Source organism: Myotis lucifugus, unplaced genomic scaffold (assembly GCF_000147115.1).
Source record: "Myotis lucifugus unplaced genomic scaffold, Myoluc2.0 scaffold_14, whole genome shotgun sequence".
Lineage (NCBI taxonomy): Eukaryota > Metazoa > Chordata > Mammalia > Chiroptera > Vespertilionidae > Myotis > Myotis lucifugus.
In genome coordinates, this window is record NW_005871062.1 from 10,359,886 (window position 1) to 10,366,385 (window position 6,500).

The following is a 6,500-nucleotide window of genomic DNA, read 5'->3' on the forward strand; positions in this document are numbered from 1 at the left end:
ACGCCCCGGACAAGAGTCCACTCATTCAGGGGTACCCGGCAAGCTCGCGCACAGTCCCCGGAGATCGGGCCAGGGAGGGGGTGCAATTCAGGCGAGCGGCTCCGGGACCGAGGCAGCGCCTGGAGCCGGCGATGCAGGCAGGTCGGTCCCGCGGGAATCCGGACAGACCGGTCCAGGAGGATCGGGCGCTGGAGAGCTCGGAGCCAGAGGGCTCGGGGAGGCCAGCCAGAGCGAGAGGGCGCAGGTAGTCGTCGTTCGGGGTGCACGGTAATCCGGGGTACGCCGCGGGCTCGACTCGGATCCGGGGCTCGGGGTGCGCGGGCCGTCAGGGGTCCGAGGACGGATCTTTGCCGCGCCGCTCACGTACTCACTTCTGCTGTGCCCGGCGCTGGCGCGGCCGCTCTGGGCGAGGGGGGCGGACACGGCCGCGTGCCAGTCAAGCCCGAGGCCCGCCTCTAGCCACCGGCCGCCCACTCACAGGCCGCCAGGAGGGCTGGCTCTGCCCCGACAGCGCTCTGCTGGAGCTCAGTTGGCGGCGCCTCCATCAAGCCCATCCTCAGGGTCTACAAGCCCTGGAGTGGGCGGGGCCAAGGAAAAGATGAATTAGATTGGGCGGAGCAACACAGTCCATCAGAGGGAAAACCCGCCTCCTGTCGCCTGTTGGTGGTTAGTAACCGAGGAGCTGCTAGCCAGGTACAATGAACCGGGGGCGCCCTCCTGTGGCCGGTCCATGCCCAGAGACGTCCCCACGTGGCTGTCTTCTCCAGGCACATCCAGACCCTAAATTCAGTTTTAGGTACTATCAGGAGGCACTCACCTGGACATATTCTGCGACCAAGGCCTTCTCGCTCATTCATCATTCATTCATTCATTCATTCATTCATTCGTATATTTCATCCTTCTTTGAGCCAAAGACTCCAGTAACTGGCGCTACAGCAATGGATAAGACGAGGTTTGTGTTCTTTTTCTTGGAGCTGGTTTAATGGTGGAGGCAGGTATGAAGTCATCACAGCTGAGTGTAACAGGTATTATGAAGGAAGGACAGAGTTGCTAGAGCACATGTGAGGGGGATGGCTATGTCTGGCCCCGAGGAAATTACCTTCAAGCTGAAATATGAATGATGAATAGGTGAAGTGTGTGTGTGTTCTGGGAGTGGGGGCGGTGGCTGTTTCAGGCAGAGCAAACATACTTTGTGTGAAGTCCCAAGGTAAGAGAAACTGCTATTCATGGAAGGAACCTGAAAGAAGTTCAGATCTTGAGTGCAGAGTCTGAGAAGGGCTGAAAAAGGCTTAGAAGTTAGGTGTGGAGGAACCAGAGGAATTTTTTTTCCAGACTCATAAGGCTTTGCTGAGGGCCAGGGCTTGAGGCAGAGACATTACCCAATCAGATTAGCATGGCTGCTCTGGGAAGGATGAGTAGGAGAAGGCCCTGGGGGAAATCAGATCAGAGAGGACGCTGTACAGTGGTCAGGCAGAAGATGGTGGCTTGGGCGAGAGTGGTGGCTAGGGATGGAGAGAAGTCTAATATGTTTTCAGAGGTAGAGTTAATGGGATTTGTGATTGAGTAGTTGAAAGATAGGTGGTAGATGGAGACATCAAGGAGAACCGCAAGTTTCTGGTTTAAACAAATGGACTTCTACCCCGTCTGCTCAACAAACATTTACAGAGTGCAATAAACACTCTGAAACAATAGGTTTCATTTATTACCAGGTAGATGTTATTTTAGCTTCATTTTACAAACAAAACTGACATCTAGAAGGACTTAGTGACTTGTCCCAAGTCATGGTGTTAATAAGTCAGGGATGGGATTTGAACCCAGGGCTGCATAGCTTTTAGACATGCTCATTCTACTTCATCAGAGATCTAAGTATCACCGAGGTGCTTGTTAAAAGCTCAGAATCCTGAGCCACGTACCCCACCTCAGATCTTGGAACTCGGAGTCTCTGAGCCATGAACCCAGCATTCTATATTTTAAAGGGTTCTAGGTGACTCTGATGCACACTAAAATCTGGGAATCACTATCACCACGCAGCTTCTCACTGTCCTAACTGGAGAAACATCCTTCCATGGTCCCTCTGAGCCTTTCCCAGTGACCCTACGATTTCTGGAGGCAGAGTGAGAGATCAGATCTAGGCCTCAGAAGCAAGATGGTAACACTTAATCATTTTACCGTGAAGTAACCCAGTTCCCATCCTAAAAGCTCCATCAGGGTAAATGGGGTCATGGATCCAGTACTCAAGGACTTTGCTCTGAGGGAGGTCAGTCCTCCTGGCCAGACAGAGGCATGTGGGGTGAATGGGGCTCAATCAAGGGTGGAGATGAGATGCCATGAGACAGAAGCCCAGATTCCATACCCAACCCCGTACTTCTGCCTCCCAGATTTGTTCTCAAGTCCTAGTAACATCATTCAAGGCCCTAGGCCACAGAAGGAGTCTTACAGATCATTTTACAGCTCTCCCATTGCAGAGCTGGGAAGCCTGAGGCCTAGAGTGTGGACTCCTTGCCCTACAGTCCCCTCTGCCCTGGGGTGCTGGTTGGAACAGGGTAACATTTCAGCAGGTGGCCTAGCAGCAACACCTCTAAGCTGAAGCCCCGCTGGTCGTGAGGCGGATCTGTGAAGCCGACACTCCTGTTTGCGCAGCATCTGTGCCAGGCGAGGCCTCGCCCTGGACAAACACAGCCTGCCAGGCGGCAGGCACCAAGCTCCTTTGTTCTTGGGCCTGAAAACAGAGGCAGCAGGGCCAGCAGGTATCAGAAGGCCCTTTCTGACCGGATGTTGGCACCATGGTTCCCACGGGAATGCTTCCTGATCAAGAGGCCGACAGGCTGAAGGGCATCTGGGTATTGGCGACAACAGCCTATGTCAGGAAGGTGACCACCTGGCAACATAGGGGACATGAGAGGGGGCAGGTGGAGGGATGGGGACTGAAAGCCAGGCCAGATAAGGACTGGAACGCCTTCCTCTCTTCAGGGCTAGGTAGGCAAAAGGTGCTAAACTTCTTATCTTTCCAGGCTGAGGAGGTGCCAAGGAACCCAGGGAGCAGGCTTTGATTGGGAATGAAAGGACATCATCCAGACTGAGGTCAAGGCACCTCTCTCTGAGCCCATTTGAGTCTTGGAGGAAGTTTATGTAGAAGCAAGAGTTTGGGCTTTGGCATCAGAGAGACCTAACTCCAAATCCTTGCTGGGGGATGGGGCCTGGGGTGGGCAGGGCCTTTCAGAGAGGAAGGGAGAGGGAAAGAGAGAGAGAAACATCAATGATGAGAGAAATCGAGCCTGCAACCCAGCATGTGCCCTTAACCAGAATCCAACCGGGGAACCTTCAGTCCACAGGCTGACGCTCTATCCACTGTGCCAATCTGGCTAGGGCCAGCTGGGGGGCTTAGGATAAGAAGCTGAACCTTTCTGAGTCCAAGTTGGTTGATAATCATAGCTCCCTTGCAGGGTTATTGTAAAGCTCTGGCCACACGGCCAGGAGTACTGCAGGTGCCTGATAAATGGTCCTATGAAAATTAATGCCCAGTCCCCAGAACCCCGCTGGAAGCACTGTCAGTTTGGGGACAACTAAAGGAATGTGTGTGAATTGAATTGGGGCTCAATGACCCTGTGATCAACTTCAGATTCTCCTTGAAAAAAGATAATAAATATGTGTCCCTGAGTTTGTGGGTTGGGATTGTTGCAAGAAATACAAAAGTGAGAGAAGAGAGCTTTGGAGCAATAAAGTGATAGTGGGATTGGTTTGGTGAGAGTTTCAGGGGCTTTGGTTGAGGACCAGGGTAAAGGCAAGGAGACCAGTGAAGAGGCCACAAGCCAGAGTTGATGGTAACAGGGCTTGGGATGTATGTAGCTCAGTGGTTTGAGCAATGGCATGGGTGGTCATTTACAAGAAGAGAAGGAAAGACTTGGGGAGGAGCAATTTGGTTGGCGGGGGAGGGGGAGGGTGCTGGGGACTGAGGCTGTTACTTCGGACTGGCTGTTTGGGAGAGCTGCCATACATCTGAATGCGTTCTTTGAGCAGACAGCTGGCTTTGCCACTCCCCTCTCCTCCACTGAACCCCTCCTTGCCATCTAAGCAGCCTCAGTGGCTGGTCTACCCTCAGGGCCTTTGCACTGGCTGTTCCCTCTGCCTGGATGCTCTTCTTCCAGCTTCTAGAGAGTTGCCTCCTTTCAGAATGTAGGTCTCTGCTTAAAGGTTACCTCCCTGACCATTTTGGTCTTCTCCCTCTTCCCCACACCATCACTGTCTAGCCCATCGTACCGTTTTATTTTCCTTATACACTTTAGCACTAGATGAGATTACGTTACTTAGTCATTTGTTTACATGTGTAGTGTCTCTCCCTTTCTAGAATGCAAGCTTCCTGAGGGCAGGGGCTTGTCTCATTTACCGCTGAATCCCCATGTAATGCCAGTGCCCTGTATGAAGTAGTCTCTCAACAGCAATTCTCTAAATGAATCAGTAAGTACAGTAAATCTGTGGTAACCATGCTGCTACTACCTCTTCCCAAGCCTGTGGCAGACGCTCCTTGGTCTCAGTTCTGGCTTCCCCTGGGGAAGGGTGGAGGAGGAAACGGATGAGTATTGACTGAACCTCTCTGCGAGCTTAAGTGGAGGTGCTTCAAACACCTCCCAGCCTGGAAGTTCTTGTCAATCTATCAGAGTTGGTGCATGACATTTCACGGACCTGCCATCCCCACAGTCACGATGGCGTAGTGGACAAAGGTTCCTTGCCTGGTACCCGTTTGACCTCGTGTGAGGCTTTTAAAGCTCCTTGGGCCTCAGTTTCCTCATCTGATGTCCCCCAAGACGTGGGGGAGACTTTCCACCCTCTTTTATGGGCTGGGCCTCCAGTCTAGAGCCGGATGCCACGTGCAGACATGCCAAATCCCCCCAGACAGTGGCTCAGATCCTTTCTTTCTCTTGAATCACAACCTCTTCTCTCTCTCTCTCTCTCTCTCTCTCTCTCTCTCTCTCTCTCTCTCTCTCTCTCTCTCCTTCCCCTGCTTTCTCACCAGCCCCAGAAGGCAAGGCTGGAAGCAACCTTTGGCACCTGGTCCAACAAAATCCTCATTTTCAGGTGAGGAAACTGAGCTCAGAGAAGGACAGTCAATGGAGCCAGAAATCCAACAATGATTAGTTGTCCACACTACGCGTTGGCAGCAGCCATTTCTCCCCCTGGGGCCTGGGCACTTGCATCAGCACCTCCTCTCCAGGATGGGGAGGGAATGGGGGTTGCTGCAGCTTCGCTCTACTCAGACACATTCCCAAGCTCCAGGGGGCTGGCAGCCTGGCTTCCTTCCAGGCCCTGGGCAGTTGGCAGGAGAAGGATGCCCTGTGGATTCCTGGCTTCTTCCCCCACTTCCGAGCCACCCATTCAAAGCAGGTGAGAACGGCGCAGGCTTCTTTCTCCACAGTTGCTTTCGGAAATTGCCTCGGGTTGTTTGGGCCCGCTGGAGGCTCTTAGCTTTTCCAAAGACAATGAATGCCCTGTTGGCCGCTGCTCCCCTTCATCATCTTCTGATCCTACCTGGTTCATCCCCTTCATTCTCTTGATGCTATTCTGCAGCCAGTACCCTCTCTGACAAGGGCTCGGTTCTGGCTTCCCCTGGGGAAGGGTGGAGGAGGAAATGGATGAGTATTGACTAAACCTCTCTGTGATCTTAAGTGGAGGCGCTTTAAACACCTCCCAGAGAGGGGGAGCGTCACTTGCCTTTGAGCCTGCCTGTACAGAGCTCTTGTTTGCAAACTGTCTTTTCTGGTGGAGAAGCCGCTTCCTTTGCTAGCAGCTATTTGGGGAAACACTAATGTTTGCAGGAACAGAGAGCCAGCTCCCTGCTCAGGAGGACAGCGAGGACCCAGAGGGGTGCAGGAGTGCTAATTAAAGACCAATGTCCGTAGACATTTGGGGAAAGTTAAAAAATGGGAAAGACTGGGGCTTTCATGTTTAATTAGAAAGGAGGAAATATCAAGGACTAAGGGGAATTTTTAACTCGATACTCAACATTTCAGCCCATTTATTGAACAGTTACTCTGTGCTGTGGGCCACAGGCATAGACAGGCACAGACCCGCTGAGGAGGACTCCAGGACAGAGGTCATGAAAGGGAGACTCTGAGCTGCAACCAGGCTGAGGCCTGGAAATGAAGAGGAATTGGCCGGGATTGATGGCAGAAAGCAAAGGCTGAGCCATGGGGTCCTCAGCCCTAGACACACAATAGAATCACCTGAGGGGTTTTTTTAAATGAAGGGTGCCCACCCCCCAGAGATCCTGGTCTGGGAGTGTTAGGGGCAAAAAAGGAATAGTAGGGACTAGCTTTTATTATTAGGAAATATTAACCATGCTCTGTTAAAGGTGATGGTTCTATTCTGATTAGAAAAAGCACTTTCTAACCTGGCTGAGGGTTGTGCGCCTCAGGACATAGGAGCCAACATCAGAATGCAGTCCATCCTCCTTTTCCGAGAACTGCCTCTCATTATGGAAAGATTAAACAATCTAATCCTGGAGG

At 52.3% G+C, this 6,500-nt stretch overlaps 1 long non-coding RNA gene across 1 annotated transcript; it reads left to right on the plus strand.

Annotated features, from left to right (window-relative positions):
* Window positions 1–252: 252 nt before the first annotated feature.
* LOC111825100 lies at window positions 253–5,178 on the plus strand. The gene is made up of 3 exons (XR_002828204.1): window positions 253–952; window positions 4,346–4,455; window positions 5,012–5,178. It is a non-coding gene; the product is annotated as an uncharacterized LOC111825100 (long non-coding RNA).
* The last annotated feature ends 1,322 nt before the right edge of the window (window positions 5,179–6,500 follow it).